This window comes from Mus musculus, chromosome 15 (genome assembly GCF_000001635.26).
Source record: "Mus musculus strain C57BL/6J chromosome 15, GRCm38.p6 C57BL/6J".
NCBI lineage: Eukaryota > Metazoa > Chordata > Mammalia > Rodentia > Muridae > Mus > Mus musculus.
Window position 1 is genome coordinate 20,756,104 of NC_000081.6, and position 19,786 is coordinate 20,775,889.

A 19,786-nucleotide genomic window follows, 5' to 3' on the forward strand; every position below is an offset into this window, starting at 1 on the left:
GCGGCCATCAGTGGAAAGAGAGGCCCCTTGGTCTTGCAAACTTTATATGCCCCAGTACAGGGGAATGCCAGGGCCCAGAAACAGGAGTGGGTGGGTTGGGGAGCAGAACAGGGGGAGGGTATAGGGGACTTTCAGGATAGCATTTGAAATGTAAATGAAGAAAATATCTAATAAAAAAATTGGAAAAAAATAAACCCTGCCATAATCAGCCAAAATAATAATAATAATAGTATAAAAAATAACAACTTCTAACAGTGGCATCACAATCTGTCTCTGACTGTTGCCTGTCTTTGGATCCTCTTTCACCTACTGGACTTCCTCAGTTAACCTCAATAGGAGAAAATACACCTAGTACTGCAGCAACTTGGTATGAAAGGGCCACCTATTCACTAGAAAGCAGATGGGGAAAAGAACTGGACATAGAAAGGGGGAGAGAAACTGCTGGGCTGATGTAAAATAAATATACATTAAAAATAAGTCTTCCCAAGAGCTGGTTCAGTGGTAGAGTAGTTTCTTAGCAGGTACACATCCCTGAATTTGATCTCTGTCCCTGAATAAACTTTAAAACAAACAAAAAACAAACAAACCAAAAAAAAAAAAAACACAAAAAACAAAATGACAGCAACAAACAAGCAAACATACTACAGAAGTCTTACCTACAGCATCATGTGCCAACTTACAAGAAAGTAAGAGAGTATGGATCAATGAACTATGTTGACTGCACACTTATGCTGGGAATACTCCCCAGATTTCTGTGAATCATCGTTGATGTGAACACCATCCGAGGTAATATTTCCAGCACTTACATTTTCAGCAGGTATTTGTAGTTCCCTGATGTGCTTACACTGATAAGTAACTTTTAGACTCCTTTCTGTTTTCAAATGCGTTTATGAGGATATGGTCAAATAAAACTCTGGCAAGTCAATTTTGGAATGGGAGCTTGACACACAACTAGCCCACTTCTCTTGAACACAGTTGTTCATAAGTATTAAAGAAAGCACATGAAGAAGCCTGAGGTATTACATTATATAAAATATGACAGAGTTTTCTTACTTTTTAAAAAAAATATTGTATTAGGTATTATCTTCACTTACATTTCAAATGCTATCCCAAAAGTTCCCCATGCCCTCCCCCATACACTCCCTACACACCCACTCCCACTTCTTGGCCCTGGCGTTCCCCTGTACTGGGGCATATAAAGTTTGCAAGACCAAGAGGCCTCTCCTCCCAATGATGGCCTACTAAGCCATCTTCTGCTACATTTGCAGCTAGAGACACGAACTCTGGGGCTACTGTTTAGTTCATATTGTTGTTCTACCTATAGGGTTGCATGTCCCTTTAGCTTCTTGGGTACTTTCTCTAGCTCCTTCATTGGGGGCCCTGTGATCCATCCAATAGCTGACTGTGAACATCCACTTCTGTGTTTGCTAGGCCCTGGCATAGCCTCACAAGAGACAGCTATATCAGGGTCCTTTCAGCAAAATCTTGCTGGTGTATGTGATGGTGTCTGTGTTTGGAGGCTGATTATGGCATGGATCCCCAGGTGTGGCAGTCTCTAGATGGTCCATCTTTTCATCTCAGCTCCAATCTTTGTCTCTGTAACTCCTTCCATGGGTATTTTGTTCCCAATTCTAAGAAGGGGCAAAGTGACCATACTTTGATCTTCATTCTTCTTGAGTTTCATGTGTTTTGCAACTTGTAACTTGGGTATTCTAAGTTTCTGGACTAATATCCACTTATCAGTAAGTAAATATCATGTGAGTTCTTTTGTGATTGGTTTACCTCACTCAGCATGATACCCTTCAGGTCCATTCATTTGCCTAGGAGTTTCATAAGTTCATTCTTTTTAATAGCTGAGTAGTATTCCATTGTGTAAATGTACCACGTTTTCTGTATACATTCCTCTGTTGAGAGACATCTGGGTTCTTTCCAGATTCTGGCTATTATAAATAAGGCTGCTATGAACATAATGGAGCATGTGTCCTTATTACCAGTTGGAACATCTTCTAGATATATGCCCAGGAGAGGTATTGCGGGATCCTCCAGTAGTACTATGTCCAATTTTCTGACTCTCTTGAAGTAGCTTTACAACCTTCGTTATTTCTTTTTTTATGAGATTTCGTTTATTTGTTTGTTTTTTAATTTGTTCATTGTATCAAAACCAGTGAAGGTGGAATAACCATGTTACAGAAAGCTTACCTAATACTTTAAAATTCAGCTTTATATCACATAGAAAGAATGTGTCAATATTGTGTAATATAATGTTATATAATGTTACCTGACAAATCTGTGATTGGAATCCAAAACACAGAGATACAAAAGCTGAAGAAATTGCTTCAATGGTTATACATTCTGTTTTTTTGTTTCTTGGATTGTTTATTAGTTTACAAGACCCTCTTGTGGTCCAAACACCTACATCATCAGGAATACCTCCAACTACAAGGGAACCAATACCTTCTGACCTTCACAGGTTTCTGCACAAAGATGGTATGGATACACATGCAAACAAACAAACAAACATGCACACTCACTGGTAAATTCAGCATTATGGAAAAATGAATACATATACATCATATACATATACATTATATACATATACATTACATATACATATACACATACACACACATATACACATACACATACACATATACATATACATTGTGTGGATGTGTGTGTGTGTGTGTGTGTGTGTGTGTGTAGTTTGATCCCAGAGATTTCTTTGTATCTTGTTTAAATGCCTACAAGTTATGGATTGAATAATTTGAAAATTATTGTGTGCATTATTACTATACATACACTGAACAAGCTGGTGAGTTTGTGTTACTTTTATACATGTATACTACCATTTGTTTATATTTAAATGTCTTATTACACTATGTTGTCTGAGTTCCGTTTTCTGGGTCTTTTTTTTATTGTTTTTCAAACATTCTTGTTGACATTTTTAAGCTATTTCTCCTGCTCCAAACTATTTTCATGTTAACATATGCTACATACAGTTTCATATATATAATGTTTTTATATATACATATATATGTAACATAGTGGGGAAATTATGTATTAGAGTTTTCTTTATTTTGTTCTCATTAAGCGAAGGCTAGCCTCGAAGTCACCCTGTAGTAGTGAATCCTCTTGAACTCTTGATCATTCTATCTTAACTCTTCTGGTACTAGAATACATGCATGCACATACATGACCAACCAAGTTTGCTTAACATTGTGATACATACTCCATTGCATCTGTTTGTGAAAATGATATCATTTTCCTCTTTTATATGTCTGAGTAAAACTCTCTTGTCACTGAATCACTTTCTTCAGCCATTCATTTGTTGATAGGCCCCCTGGGTTATGTTACAACATTGGTGTTCTGAAGATTAACATCTACCTGGAGATGCCAGGTTGCACTGAGGTTATGACCAGATGAAAAAGACATAATGTTTGATTTTACAGTAAACATGAATATGTAGAGATATCTGGGATTTTTTTTGACCTAGAGTCTTTTAGATATTTACCAATAAATGGCAGAAATGTGTTTCCCCATAAACACCCAAGAGCATAAGCTCTCCTATATGGAATGCATAAGAATATGTGTTATTTCTTCTGAACAAATCTTATTCCATTTTAGATCTTCCAATTTGAATACAATTTTTTCTGTTGTCTATTTCAGTAACATTAAGACATTCATAAGAATAGTTTGGGTACTTGGAGAAACTAGTGATTTTTTTTAAGCTCTACATTTTATGATCAAGGTCTTAAACACCTAATAACATTGTAATATTTTACCTTTCATTTTTTCATAAATCTGTACTTTTATTCTCATATTGTTGATTATCTATCCTGTAGTCATTGCAGCAAATTTAGCCACTGAATACAAATATAACCCAAGGAAATGCAGACAAAATAAACCATTCTAGTAATTGTATTACTGCAGAACATGTATCAATGTGTTTCAGTAAATCTCCAACCCAAATATGTCCCAACAATGAAAACACAATTCAATTAATATGAATACATGCTGAGCGCCTGGATTGGGCAGATCTACCAATATACTACTATCTTCCACATCTATAAGACCCCATAGAACTTGTGGTTTCTCCAGATCATGTGCTTCTGCCCTGCTTTTTTTTTCTTCCTCCTCCTCTGTGTCCTCTCTCTCTCACTTTTTCTCCTACTTCTCTCTCCCAACCTTCTGCTCCACATTTCCTTTATTGCCCAATCATCAGCTCTCCTTTATTTTATAAATTAAGGTGGGAATCAGGTTTACAGGAAATCACCTTAGTGTTGACTCATTCCTGTTCACAACCCCTCACAGGAGAACAGAATTAACATCAAATATAATTAGCCCCATGGCTATCCACAACACTTTCCCCTTTCTGTCCAATTAAAAGACTATTTTATCTCAGATATAATTGAACATAACTATTACTATTTTGTAATTTATAAAGTACAAGAGACCTAACATGCAGTCCATCATCTTTGTTAGTTAAATAGACCCTCTGTCATCTGTCCTTACTTAAAAGACAATAGTTCTTCTCCTATGCCTTGGCTTTAGATTGAATGCCATCTGAAAACCATCCTCTCAAATCTGTTCCTCTCAAAGCGAAAAGCCTAGATTGACTAGGAGACTATTTAGTTTTTCAAGCCAATCAGAAATCCAAGAACAACTGATATTAGCTGAAAATATATACAAAGCCTATCACAACTTCCAAAACTTAGCCAATTTATAGAGACCGCTGATCACTTGAACTGCCCCTTACTTCAACAAGTTGAAGCATAGGTCTTCAGCCTACTGGCCAGGGTCATCTTACAGACTTAGAGAAACAGGAATATTAAGGACTAGCCTACTTTGTCTTGGCAGAATCCAGCTGGGCTAACCTGTAATTGTGTCCTTTCTTTGGACAGCATTATGTCTGTAGATGAAATGAGGCAATGATTGCCTAGTCACTGTTTCATGACAATTACAGTAACTCAAAGATGCTCAGTTTCTTCTTTGAAGCCAAGACAGGGAAAGATGTCAGGAGCAGACTAGTCTCAACAACAAGTGAATAAAATAACAGTAAGCGTCACATTCTGTGGACTTCTCATGTTTTTGAAAACAAACTCTCTATGTGAAGTAATCCGGACGATTCTCTGTTACCTACGCTCAGCCATTTCTGATTAAAATAACTGAAAACACCCTAACAATAAACTCAGAGCCATGAATTTCCTATTTGGCCTTTAAGTTACAAGCTTAAGCACCTCAGATCTGTTTATAATAACAGCAATAGAAGGACTGGATCTAAGCCCTGCACTTCAAAATTTTTAGTATCAAAGACAACCTATAATCACCACCCCCAGCCCCAAAGCTTAGGGAGCTGGGATGATGACTCTTCATAATTCCTTCAAGCTGAATATGGGTGTTGAGGTATTATTGAATAGAGGAGAGGAGGAATGGTAGGGAAAATGGGGGAATTCATTGGCCTTAACAAGGCCACACTTATGATTGTCTCTGATGCCTGTGTCCTGACTGGATCTAGATGAAAAACCAAGATATCAGGAGTTCAGGCAGGTCTGTTCAGCATGTCTGACAATGAAATTCACCAAGTCTGTATATTCTGTAATATATAAATTTCAAAACAAAGCTTTAGTATCATCAAGATAACCTTTTGGTTTTATTGTCTGGGATCTAGTTCTTGAGGGGGTCTCCCTCTATCAAATCTGATCCATATCAGGTGTAAATACCTTAATCACCTTTTCCAAAAACACAAAGACAAAACCTTTTCCCCAAGTCAGCATATCCTTCCATCTGTAATCAGGAAAACCTGTAGCTTGTACCCTATCCCAGAGGAACAATTAAACAACCACAATACTCAAAATCACACTCATTTTAGCCTACGTAGGACTTTCTAATTTGTCATGTCAGGATATTAACCCAAAATTCCCATGGAATCCACATTAGAGAACATGAGTCTCTTGCAGACATTATTATACCATCTTTAAAACAATTGATTTACCCTTCTATCTATACCTGCTTATAAGAGGCAACTTGTCAAACCAGGATTTAAACCCAAAATTCCCTTGGACACATGTTAGACACAATATGAGAATCCTGTAAGACTTGTTAGAGAAATATATCTTTATACCATCTTTAAAGCAATTAATTCAAACTTCCATTAATATCTGCATATAGGAAGCAGATGTCTTTTAATTGATAAGCTCTCTGCCTAGAGCAGCCATCCTGTTATACCACCTATCTGTTGTGATTTCTACCAGGAGCTACAGACATTTATTTAATTAATACTTATTATAATATCTATCTGTTATGCTCTCTACCTGGAGCCACAGACTTCTATTAATTAATACCTGTTCATTGCAGGTGATTATCACTGCTCTCTCTACTTGGAGCCAGTGACTAATATTCCCTATCTAGTTCTGAATCGCAGGTGAAATTTCCCATCTTTAAGTACTATATCTGCTTACATTTCTCTCTTTATATGAATGAATTACCTGGTCTGGAGCCCTTTGTACCTTTGTCTCCTGATTCTTTATTCACAGGGAGGAGCTGAGTGTAGAAAGGTGTGTGTTGTCTGTGTTCCTGTTTGGGGTCGGGAGGCAGAGTGGGGAGGAAAGAATTCAAGGAACTGAACACAGAAAAGTTCTCGGGGGCATAGATGCCTCTCTGCTGTTCTCTGTAGGCCCCTCAAACCCAGTCAGCTTCAAATCCACCCTGATGCTGTCTATATCAGTGCCCAAGCCACATTCAGGGCTGGGGGACCGTGAATTTTATCTCAGGTTATTTGAGTTCAAATGAATTCATTGGGCACCATTTTGTTGTAGTAAATCTCCAACAAAGAAAGCACAACTCAATTAATATGAATACATGCTGTGTGCCTGGATTGAGCAGATCTACCACTACCATCTTCCACATCTATGAGACCCCTTAGAACTTACGGTTTCTCCAGGCCATGTGCTCCTGTCCCATTTTCCTTCATTTTCCTTCTTTCTCCTCCTCCGTGTTCTCTCTCTCTCTCTCTCTCTCTCTCTCTCTCTCTCTCTCTCTCTCTCTCTCTCCCTCTCTCTCTCTCTCTCTCTCTCATTCTGTCCTCTTTCCCAAGCTTCTGTTCCACCTTTGCTTTATCTGCCCAATCATCAGCTCTCCTTTATTTTACAAATTAAAGTAGGAAACTGGTTTACAGGAAATCACCTGAGTGCTGACTCATCCCTTGTTCACAACCACTCACAGGAGAACGGAATTAATCAAATATAATTATCCCCAGAGCTATCTACAACATCAATGTAAAACTATCCCTCTATCCTTTTAAAGGGAAGAAGAGATCATTTATTCTGAAGCAAAAAGTGTGACCAAGTCCTGAATTAGGTAGCCTGAAATACCATATTCCAGTATGGTAGCAGTGTCATGTGGAATAAATATTCATAAAACAAAAGAGTCATATTTTAATCTATTTTAAAAATACATGAGTGGGATTATCAGACAGCATATTACACCTCTGCTATAGGCAGCATATATTTGATGAAATCTTTATGTGCTACAAAATAAATTTTATCTGTCTGTTGTCAGGATGTTACATTAAACACTGATAAGGACAATGAATTAGTGGTGATTAAATAACTTGATACAATCTGGCTATGCTCCTGTAACATTCCAGTTTTCTACAATTACACATGTTTTATTGAGTTAATCATGCTTGTATGATCTTTAATAAGGTTCTGACATTTTCCTCTAACCTCAGTATAAGCATATGTTTTTCAGTTTTGGATGCAGACATATTATGGTTTGACTAACATTTCCTTTAAATTTTATGTTTAAATCTCAGATGAGAGCTGACAGGCTCTCTTAAGTAAGGGCTGGGACCTCTGATCCAATCAATGGAATTATTATCCCATAGGCTAATACAACCACAGTTTTATTAAGAGATGGTACAATCTAGGTGGTGATGATGTTGCGGAGGAAATATTCAGGGAGTGCCAACCTTGGCAAGACGTGCTTGAAAGAAAATGAAACTTGAGACCTGTGATTCATGTAATAGCCCAAAGAGTTTGTGAGCTTTAAAGCCTGGGACTGAGAATATAGCAGAACAGGCCAGGACACACCCAGGCAGGCCTATAGTTAAGACATTCCTGAGGCTGCTTGGCTATAAAGATAAAGAGAATGCTAACCAGACCGGACTGGCCCGGCGCCTCCCTATCTCCTGCCCTTCTGACATGGGTTAAATGATAACCAGATGCTCTGCTGTTACTTCGATCTGCACGTACAGTCTGCTGATGCATAAATGAGCCAATCATGTGAAACCGTGCCAATTCCTCCCCCAGCCCCAGACCCTTTTCTATAAAAAACCCTAGCTTTCGAGCCACATGGCCTACAACCACTGGCTCCTGTGTGAGATACCTGTCAGCCCGGAGCTCCATCATTAAACTACCTCATGTGTTTGCATCAAAACGGTCTCTTGTGATTCTTTGGGTGCATGCCCACTCTGAGTGGGGGTTTCCCCACTAGGTTCTTTTATGCTCAGTAACTTGTAGGGTACATCCTTGTTTTCTGAGGTCAAGTTCTTGTTTTTATATCATGGAATCATATTGGTAGTATCTTGGATATATGTGTTTATACATTTATGTTAAAGAAGAAGCATCAGAAATGACTCCATTTAGCTGAGAAGGTAGAAATATTTCCCTCTTTTATTTCTAGATCTTATGACTTCTTTTCATTTGACTTTTATTTTTATATTTAAAAAGTCAACTTTCTAATTTCTGGAGTGTAAAAAAAATCTAGTTTCATTCTAGTTTTTTTATCCTCTTCCATTGCAGATACTTATATATTTTATTGTTTATTTTTAGAGATGAGGACATACATTGTCTTGTTATAAAAGAAATTGTAAGGACTGTATGACATACATTTTACTTGATATTTTGTCAAACTTACCTGAACAGACAGACATTACTTATACAACAAATCATTTTTGTCTTTTTTTTTAATGCGCAGAGCTACACTGATAAAAATCTAATTTACACAGTATATATTTTATCCTTTGAATATTTCATTATTGTAATTCTCTTTAGTAACAATTCATTAATTTCTTTCTTTTATTGAATTATGTCTTCCCTTAAATGCTTGATAGTAAGTAGGGCACTTAGATAGTGAAAGAAGGAAAGTTAGAAATTCAAGGTCATTCATAGCAACAAAGTAAGTTCAAGTCCCTTCCAGGCCAGAAGAAATGAGAAAAAAAAAAGAAAGAAAAATAAAAAAGAAAGAAAGATAAAAAAGAAGAGCGAGAAAGAAAGAAAGAAAGAAAGAAAGAAAGAAAGAAAGAAAGAAAGAAAGAAAACAAGAAGAAAGAGTGAAAAAGGAAGAAAATGTTTCCTGCTCATGTCTGCTTTTTAGAGTTAAGAGATGACTAAGACACAGTTCTTTCTTTGAAGAGGTCATCTAGATGCAATCCTTATGAAACACTTGAAACACTGATAACTTTAAATTGTGCATTCTCTGTGGAATTTCGACAGACAGACCTTCAGATTTTATTAAGTCCCTCTGGCTTTCGGTTGCCTTTCAAAAAACTCTTTACCCTTGTTCCTGTATGACTTACTTGTTCAAAATTGAAAGCCAAGTTTTGATTGAATGTACTTGCTAACTTTGGTATTGTGGAAGCTGTTTTGAAAATGGAAAATTCATATCTAACCAATAATTTAAAGTAAACAAATAGCTCCAAGCCTCTGAAGTAGGAAAAAATATGTTTCCTTTTATTTTCATTAGCTTTAGACATCGAGATGCTTTACTCAGACATATGTGTGTGTTTATATATGTATATTTTTGAATATTTGAATATATGCAATAAATCATATTTATTATATTGGAACTCTCATTTTCCTAATGGATGGGAGATGAGGTATTGGAATAACAACATTGTACTCTGTATATGTATGAGTAATCAGACACTGTTTTCTTCACTGAACTCCATGTGTTATATAACTTGACTCACTTGTAAATGTGTGATCAGTTGCTAAAGTCACAATGAAACCCTGGAGAATTATATGATATATAGGACAATGATAGCACTCAAGGGCTTCATTTTTCAAGGAAAACTTCATAGGAATTAAAGTTGAATATCATCACCATGGTGTTATCATTATTGCTAACTGTAGAATAAGCATGCCTTGCAACGTGTCACAGGAAAATATAGTGTTAGTCTCATTCAGCTCTCTGCAGCAGCAGAATATCAAGTAGCCTCACCTTCTGTGCACCTTGTTGAAAACTATTAGTTATGCACAAAATAGCATTCTGCTCTGGCAAGCATGCTATTCACCTTGCTGGTGTAAGACTAAAGAAAGTAATTTACTGACTCTTAACGGTTTCAAGAATTTATACAGGCTGCTCCAATCAAAGGCTTCCCAAGACACTTCTACAAAGCAAACATCCTCAGATGATCTTTCACATACATCTCATTCTTTTGACATTGTCATTATTTGTACATGATTCTTGGAGGAATTTGTGTGTTCAATGAGACACACAGAATATTTTAAATTTCCCATGTAATCTCTGATACTGTTTTTTGGTTTTAAATTTTTGTTGAGCTTAAAGGTTTGGAGAGAACTATTTTATAATCAGATCATTAAAGTGAAGTCATCTTACTGACTTTACCAGCATAAACATCTTTTCCACATAAATCACAGAATGGAAGTCTTTAAAGACAGTGGTTGCAGAGCAAATGAAACCCCGATTTACAGGTGAGCCACTTTCAGAATCAAATCTCACATGGTGCTTTTTTAAAGACAATGGACTAAAAAGAATAACTTGAGAAAACAAAATACAACTTTTTAAAATTTATTTATTTCTCTGAAACTTAAAAGAACTTTGGGATTTGTTCTGCAATGCCATATTCAAAACTATGCAAACTGCTTTGCTTCCAACCTGGAGTTGTTGTGCAATTTAAGTCCTTTATGTTTAATGAGAAACACTTAACAGAAACATAAAATAAAATACTGGTGACAAAAGGTTCCTTTGTTCTTTGTTGAAATGTTCCTCTATGGCTGCTGGCACAGCTGTCTTAACTTTTATACTGTTAACATTTGTACAAACACTGAGAAGCCAAACATTGAAATTTATCTTTTGGTCTATTATAAAGAATTTAAAGCAAATTGGAAACAGCAAATGTCTTTTCTTTATGAGTGTTGTCTCCTTTGACATTGAAATTTTTAGTTTTTGAATGATAAAGGCGTCACCATCTTTTTTTTGATAGTTTTATGAATAAAACTATCAGAAAGTTAAGATTTCTTTTTTACTTTATATTTTATTTTCTTATTTCATTACTATTTTATTGAGATGGCTGTACCATTTAGCCAGTGGCTTTTCTGACCTTTATGTTGCTCTGTGTGTTAAAGTTTCTAATCTGCCAGTTTCACTACCAGAAGTAGAATAAGCTATTTGTTTTTATTTGAACAACAAATCTGCAGGTGGCTTTCTAGGATATGTGGCCATAGGACTTTATGAGGTCCTGAAGGGGAGGTAAAGAACTTGGGTGATGAAAAGATACTGGATAATCCAAATGAACAAACTTGATAATTTTCCTTTTCCTGCTATTCATTAGTCAAATACCTTCTGTAAATATTTTTTAATTACTTGACAGTCCATCTAGTACTTTTGCATGATACAAAGGAGAGTATTTTGCCATACCCATCTCTTCTTACATTCATAAGTAACTGCAGCCTCGTGTAGACCTGCAGGTTAGTCCATTTCTTTTTAATTTTATTTATTTATTTATTTATTTATTTATTTATTTATTTATTTATTTATTTATTTATTTATTATTGAGACAGGGTTTCTCTGTATAGCCCTGGGTGCCCTGGAGCTCACTTTGTAGACCAGGCTGGCCTCGAACTCAAAAATCTGCCTGCTTCTGCCTCCCAAGTGCTGATACTAAAGGTGTGCGCCACCACGCCCAGCTAGTCCATTTCTTTCTAGTCTTTCCTACCTTGATTGTATCCTTTTGTTTTACGAATCCCTTATTTAATTATACTAAAGAAGCATAAATTTCTTTTTTATCCTTAAATATTCTTATCTCTATGACTATTATTAGGTTTTATCATTCTTGCTCCTTAAGCAACACCTGTTACAGGTTTTGTTTTATAATAAATCTTTTCTTATACTAGCAGTTGTTATTATTTTACTCTGTCTGAGGTGTATGCTCACTGTCATCTGATAAATACAAATACACACTGTATATAGGGCTTCAACCTTCACTGAGATATTTTAAAATGTTAATTGTTGTTAAAGGAGCACTACAATAAAAGTTTTTATTCACTCTTTGAAATTGTCATATGCACATACAACGAATTATGATATTTTCCAGTCCCTCCCTTCCTTCCTTCCTTCCTTCCTTCCTTCCTTCCTTCCTTCCTTCCTTCCTTCCTTCCTTCCTTCCTTTCTTTCTTTCTTTCTTTCTTTCTTTCTTTCTTTCTTTCTTTTTGGTTTTTTCGAGACAAGGTTTCTCTTTGTAGCCTGACTGTCTTGGAATTTACTTTGTAGACCAGGCTGGCCTCGAACTCAGAAATCTGTCTGCTTCTGCCTCCCAAGTGCTGGGATTAAAGGCATGAGCCACCACCGCCCGGCTTAATAATATTTCTTGAGCTCTCTGACCTCTGCGTGTACCAGAGATGCAAGTAGAGCAATACATATATGCAAGACAAACTCTAATACATTTTAAATACTTCAGCAATAATTAATAATGACAAATGTTGCATTCTGCTGCCTTTGCCTAGCTACCAGCCCCTTCTAGCTTCATTTTGTTCCACCTGGCTTAGCTCTGGGATCAGCTTCCACCATCTCAATCCTGGCTTCCTTTCTACCTATCTTTAAGCTCTGGAGGTGACCTAGCACAAGTAGCCCACTCCCAAGAATCCATGAATAAAAGATGCATACTCCGTTGATTCCTTTTGCCCTCTTTGCCCAATTAATGGGCACAGATACCTCCCATCTGGAAAGGTGTGCCCTTACACGTTTATTATCTCTGTTTCTCCTCCACATCCTTGGCTACCTGCCTGTTGTGGAGGCCGCAGGTCCTAGCTGCCCAGAAGCCTTACATGATTGTTGCTTTCTAGTAGTTACAGAGCATGGCAGAAAAATCCCTTTTCCTTCCCTGCAGCTCCTTTTCCTCCGGGGACCAGGAAGTCCCACTTGTCTTCTGCTCAGCAATTTGATCCTGGCCTTCTTTATTGGGAAATCAGGAACAAGTTACAGAATAAGATCTTAGTATCAACCTCACCTTACAGGCAAAAGGATGTCTCACTTTATGCTAAAAACTTACAGTCACCAATTCTTAGCATTATGACGTGTATTTTTGTTCCGTTTGTACCTGTTTCCTTATTTCTCTATACACTGTGTTTTCTCTGTTTCTGTGTGAATAGCAATGAGTATACCAGTTTGAGTTCAGCACGTAAGGAGCTTATCGTTACATCAGAGATTATCCCATGCTAGGGAAAACTAAATAACAAAAGGCTATCCACAACATGAATTTTACTTCTGTTTAAATTCCCCTTTAAGGAATTAATCCTTCCTTGACAAACCATGCACCCACTTTGTCATCAGTTTGTCATAAAACTAATTTCCTGTCAGCAAAAGATAGAAAGGCCAGGCTGTTCTGTGCTCATACTTATAGCTGCAATTTCCCGTAATTCTCTCATGCCTTCTATGTTAGTTACTCCTCTATTGCTGTGAAGAGACCATGAAGAAAGCAACTCCTATAAAAGGGAACATTTATCTAGAATTTATATTGGGGTTTAGAGTGTTAAACCACGATCCTTACAACAGAAAACAAGCAGGAGCCCTGGAGTCTAGTCAAAGTTTTAAATCCTCATTCTCAAGCAGCATGGTGTGTGTGTGTGTGTGTGTGTGTGTGTGTGTGTGTGTGTGTGTGTGTGTAGGGGAGGGGGAGTCTTGGCATGGGCTTTTGAAACCTCAAAGCACATTGCCAGTAACACACCTCATCCAACAAGAATCTTTCAAAATCCATCCTAAAAAGTTCTGCTAACCCGTTACCATACACTCAAACATGAAAGAAATGCATTTAGGCCAACTTCAAAAAGCTCCATAGTATTTCACAGTTTCAAGACTACAATGACATTCAATGTCTCTTTTTGTAAGTTAGGGTGACCTGTTAACTATAACACCTTGCAAAAACAAAATTAAAATATCAAACAACAAAGACAGATAACATGCTTCTAGCATACAATACAAACCTCTTTCCTTCGAGGTTTTCTGACTACAACATACTTTTCTATTTTATTCTGCTCATTATCTGCAGTTCTCTTTTGTGGGTATCCCATAGCTTGGTAATCTCCAAATAGTGGGGTCTCCAATTCAACCAGACTTCACCATCACAACTTCACACAACAGCATCTTGGGGCTTCTATTAAGGGACTCTGTCATTTTCTGGCCTTAGTGGTCTTCCTATAAAGGAAGATTCCACAGCCATTTTTTTCTATATCCCTTTTGATTCTAAAGCCAGACTTTTGTGGCTGAAGCTGCCAAGTTCTTCTCTTTGGGAACTAGAACCTGGCCCCCTTCTTTGTATCACAAATTAGGAAGTTTTCCTTGTTGCTTAAACATAGGAATTTCCTTAAACCTTTTCCTTTCAAAGTGTCAATAGTAGGCTGTCTTGAAATCCCTCCAAAACTCTTCAATTTAGCTACAGTCAGACTCCTAGAACAAGAGTAAAAAACCAGCTATTTTTCTTTCTCTCTTTCCCTCCTTCTTTCCCTCCTTCTTTCCCTCTTTCTTTCTTTCTTTCTTTCTTTCTTTCTTTCTTTCTTTCTTTCTTTCTTCCTCCCTCCCTCCCTCCCCCCTCTCTCTCTCTCTCTCTCTCTCTTTCTTTCTTTCTTTCTTTCTTTCTTTCTTTCTTTCTTTCTTTCTTCTTTCTTTCTTTTGTCCTTCTCTTCTCTTCTCTTCTCTTCTCTTCTCTTCTCTTCTCTTCCCTTCCCTTCTTCCCTTCCCTTCCCTTCCCTTCCCTTCCCTTCCCTTCCCTTCCCCTCCCTTTTCTTTTCTTTTCTTTTCTTTTCTTTTCTTTTCTTTTCTTTTCTCTTCTTTTCTTTTCTCTTCTTTTCTCTTCTCTTCTTTTCTCTTCTCTTCTTTTCTTTTCTCTTCTTTTCCTTTCTACCTTTTCTCCTTCTTCCTTTGGATGAAAAAGGCACAGGAATGATCTCTAGGACATTTACTCATAAGTGTCCCGTCTGAACCCACTTGATCTGAGCTTTTATAATTCAAATCACTCTCATCACTTCTGTCTACATCCTACTAGGATGATCTATTTAAAAGGACATGCATAGAAATGCAGGAACAAAAATGGAGCAGAGACTCAAAGAAAGGCCACTCAGTGACTGGCTCAATTTGAGATGCAACCCATGAACTCACACAAAATCCTGACACTATTATTGAGGTCATGTTGTATGTGCAGACAGGAGCTTGGCATGGCTGTTCTTACAACCAACCATTGGATTGAGGTCAGGGACCTATATGAAAGAGTTAAAGGAAGGACTGAAGGAGCTGAAGGGGATTGCAACCCCATAGGAGGAATAACAATGTCAACTACCCTAGGTTCCTTAGAGCTCCCAGAGACTGAAACAAAAAACAAGGAGCATACTTGGACTGGTGTGTGTCCCCAGGCACATTTGTAGCAGAGAACTGCCTTGTATGGCCTTAGTGGGAGAGGATGGACCTAATCCTGTCAAAACTTGATGCTCTAGAAAGAGGGCTGCTGGTGGGACTGAGATAGGGATGGGAGTGTGGGTGCTAGAGCATACTCTCAGAGGGGGGGGGGCTTAAGAATGGGGTGAAGAACTCCGGGAGGGGGGATGGAATGACGAGCTGCTTTTGGAATGTAAATAAATAAAATAATAAAAAGCGTTCAGCCACTTTCTAGTTCAAAGTCCAAGATTCTTTCATATTTATCCAACAAACAGCAAGGTCAGGTTGTCACACCAATACCCCAATCCTCAGTACCAACCTCTCCCTTTGTTACTGTTCTTAGTTACAGCCAAAGCAGCTCTTATAACAGAAACATTTAATTGGAGGTTTGATGATAGTTTAAGAGGTTTAGCCCATCATCATTATGGCAGCAAGCAAACAGATGTGTTGCTATAACAGTAGCTATGAGCTTCATAACCTAATATATAGGCAACAAGCAGCGAGAGACACTGGACCTAGCTTGTCCTTTTAAAACCTCCAAGCCTACACTCAATGAGACATTTCTTCCAATAGTCCTAATCCTACTCAAACAGCTCCAGCTCCTTTGGAGCTAAGCATTTAAAAATATGCAAAAATAGAGGCCATTGTTATTCAAACAACCAAAAAATCACACACACACACCTTTCCTTTTTAACACTATCTATAACTTTACTGCTCATCTGACTTTCTGGCTTTGATTATGTTACTTCCTCTTATTTGTAGCCACACACACTCTAGGTTCAGCTTCTTCTTCCTCTTCTTCTTCTTCTTCTTCTTCTTCTTCTTCTTCTTCTTCTTCTTCTTCTTCTTCTTCTTCTTCTTTTCTGGGTTTTTTTCTTTTTTTTAATTTTATTTTATTAGATATTTCAAATGCTATCCCAAAATGCCGCTATACCCTCCCCCTGCCCTAAACCTCTACCCACTCACTCCAACTTCTTGGCTCTGGTATTCCCCCATACTGAGGCATATATAGTCTGCAAGACCTAAGGGCCTCTCTTCCCCAATGGTGACTGACTGCATACTACATATGCAGCTAGAGACACAAGCTCTGAGGGTACTGGTTAGTTCATATTGTTGTTCCACCTATAGGGTTGAAGACCCCTTCAGCTCCTTGGGTACTTTCTCTAGCTCCTCCATTTGGGTCGCTGTGTTCCATGCTATAGATGACTGTAAGCATCCATTTCTGTATTTGCCAGGCACTGGCATAGCCTCATACAAGACAGCTATATCAGGGTCCCTTCAGCAAAATCTTGCTGACATATGCAATAGTGTCAGGGTTTGGTGGCTGTTTATGCGATGGATCCACAGTTGGGGTTGGAGTAGTCTCTGGATAGTCCATTCTTTCATCTTAGCTCCAACCTTTGTCTCTGTAACTCCTTTCATGGTATTTTGTTCCCTATTCTAAGGAGGAATGAAGTTTTACAATACATATCAGTTCCTTTCTTTCCTTTACAGGACAAAACCTTCTGTCTACCCCAGTTCCTCTTGAATAGTCTCAAGACTGTGAGTTTGTAACTATATTTGTCCTTTTTTGTAATTTCTGTTATGATTTATGAATGAGAATTAAAAGCATAATACCATTTTGATCCTTAAGTTAGTCATTATGCAAGATTTTAGATTTTTTAGAGTTTCTCACATTATTTTCTTTTTGTCAATATTTTAAGTTACTTTATAGGATAATAATGTCAATAATATTTTCATTTGCACATAAAACAAGTACATACATGTACCTCCTCATTCCCCTTTTTATGTGTTTCTTTCTGTATAAATTTTATGTGCCCCTTTCTGCCTCTCTCTCTCTCTCTCTCTCTCTCTCTCTCTCTCTCTCTCTCCCTCTTACACATATATCCATTTCTATTCCAACTTCCTCATTTCTCTGTCTCCTTGAAGACAAAGGAGACAAGATAAACTTAAGAATAAATTAAGTCATTATTAAGAAAGGGGAAATTCTAATTTCAGTGGGCAAGAAGAATAAGACTATTTTATGCAATTGCTTTATTTAACATAAACTGTGCTAGATTATGCAATACATTACCAATATGAGAAAATATTTGAGATAAATATAAATTAAATATATCCTAGTTTAGGAAAATAGACTTTTTCACTTTTATAGAATAATGGGCCTCAGTAGCATATTTAAGTGTCCTTAAGGAATAATAGCTGGATCACAATAATTAACTCTATATAAATAGACCTTTAAGAGCTCTTGTTTGATTTGCTTTAATTTCTTTACTATGGTTTATGGCTCGTGTCAGAGAAACGGCACATAAAATAAACAAGGTAATATCTATATCAATTCAATGGAATCTGCAGTGATAATAACTCACTCTAGGCTAGCCAATATCATTACACAGTTGAATATACTGTGGTTGTAAGCAATACTTTGTACAGAAGGATATGCAGGGTAATGCTCTTATGCTGGGCTTCATTGATTGGGATGTCTACTGTCTACTAGCTTTAGGCATTGAAGTAACCTTCATTCTGCCATCCTTATGTAAACTATTAATTCATTCAGTTCACATTATCATACACACACACACACACACACACACACACACACTCACACACACGTATTCTCACTACAGAGATAGGATTTCCTTTCTAGAATATTTTTAGTTTTTAAACACAATGATCAGCTGTTGCAGAGTTTTATCACATTTTTGTTAGTCTACCACATATTCTGACCATTTACTCCACGTGTATGATCTCACCCATTATCAGGACTTCTTACTGCAGTGGTACTTTATTGTGTTTGCTACTTTGCCTTAACATAGGGGGATATACATGCAAAACAAGTCCCCTGCCACATACAGTGATATCTCTACACCAAGTAGAATACTTATTGTTGTCCATACACCATCATTGATATTGTCTCTCTTGAAGTCCATTAGTTATACTGCAGTTTGTTCAAAACACTATATATTCTATGGGCATGGACACCTGAATGTTAGGTACCCAGCATTGCAAGATTATTCATAGAATTTTACTGCATACTCAAAACCTTATGCATTCCACTGATATCTGAAATATCTCAATGATTTTTCCAATCTCATGATGTTCCATATTTAGAATTAGATTGCATATTGTCTCCGAGTTGGTTTCTTTCTCATTGGAATATATATTGTAAGTTTTTTCTATGCCTTCCAATGCTTCATAGTTCAATTCTGTTTTGCATATGAGGAATGCGCTCTTTCTTAGATACAACACAGTCTTCTTACCTTTTCCCTATTGAAGGACTTATGGTTCTTTTATGCAATTTGAAAGCTATGTATAGCACTGCTATAAATACCTATGTAACTCTCTGTTAGGTCAGGAGTTTTGTTTTTTGTTTGTTTGCTTATTTGTAATCATTTGGTAAAAATGAATGCAAATGATTTCTGGAAATTCTAAGAGATTTTTGAGATTCTTAGGAAAGTGGTAAAATGTGTATTATATATATTCATCGTCCATTGCTATCAGCAGTTATTGAGAAAGTCCTTTATTCCAAACTTGATTCCACCACTCTGAACTCCGGCTGAGTGTTGTAAAATAAAATACAAAATGAGGCATATTTTATACTCTTACTCGCCATGTATACTTTTTTGATGATTTTCAATTTCAATCATTGGCACAATTTATGATCTAAATTTATATTATTCTATCACTAAATGTTAAGAGTTCTTTATAGATCCTGAAAAAAATAAATATGCCTTGGGATACATCAGCAACCTTTCATAGACTTGTATTTATATAATGTACTATCCATAATAAAAAAATATAAATTTGATGTCATTTATTAAGTCAATTTCTCTCAGAATTCATAGCACATCTATTATGTTCCATTATGCTCTGTAATCTATCCTGGAATTTCTACTTTCTTCCTCAAAACTATCTCAGGGGAAAAATGATTTTATTCTTAATACTGTATTATGATAGTGTCATTGTTTCAAAATATTGAGTCCCTCGTCTCAAAGTATTTTACAATGTGATATTGAAACAATAAATCATCACCTTTGTTTTTTCAGTTATGTATGTATATTTCACACATGTTTAAGAGATACATTAAGATATCTTAAGCATTCATACATTTTACTTGTCATGT

At 36.8% G+C, this 19,786-nt stretch overlaps 1 protein-coding gene across 8 annotated transcripts in view; it reads left to right on the top strand.

Moving 5' to 3' along the window:
* Positions 1-19,786, top strand: part of Cdh12 (cadherin 12) — a 1,149,544-nt gene that overhangs the window by 307,226 nt on the left and 822,532 nt on the right. Inside the window, exon 2 of one of the 8 annotated variants that reach the window (XM_011245342.3) lies at positions 17,161-17,208. The exons of 6 other annotated variants lie outside the window; for them this stretch is intronic. The gene's annotated coding sequence lies outside the window, so the exon portion shown is untranslated. Of the gene's footprint in view, positions 1-16,935; positions 17,209-19,786 lie in introns of those variants that run through there. One more of the 8 variants, XM_017316545.1, reaches the window with a different exon arrangement.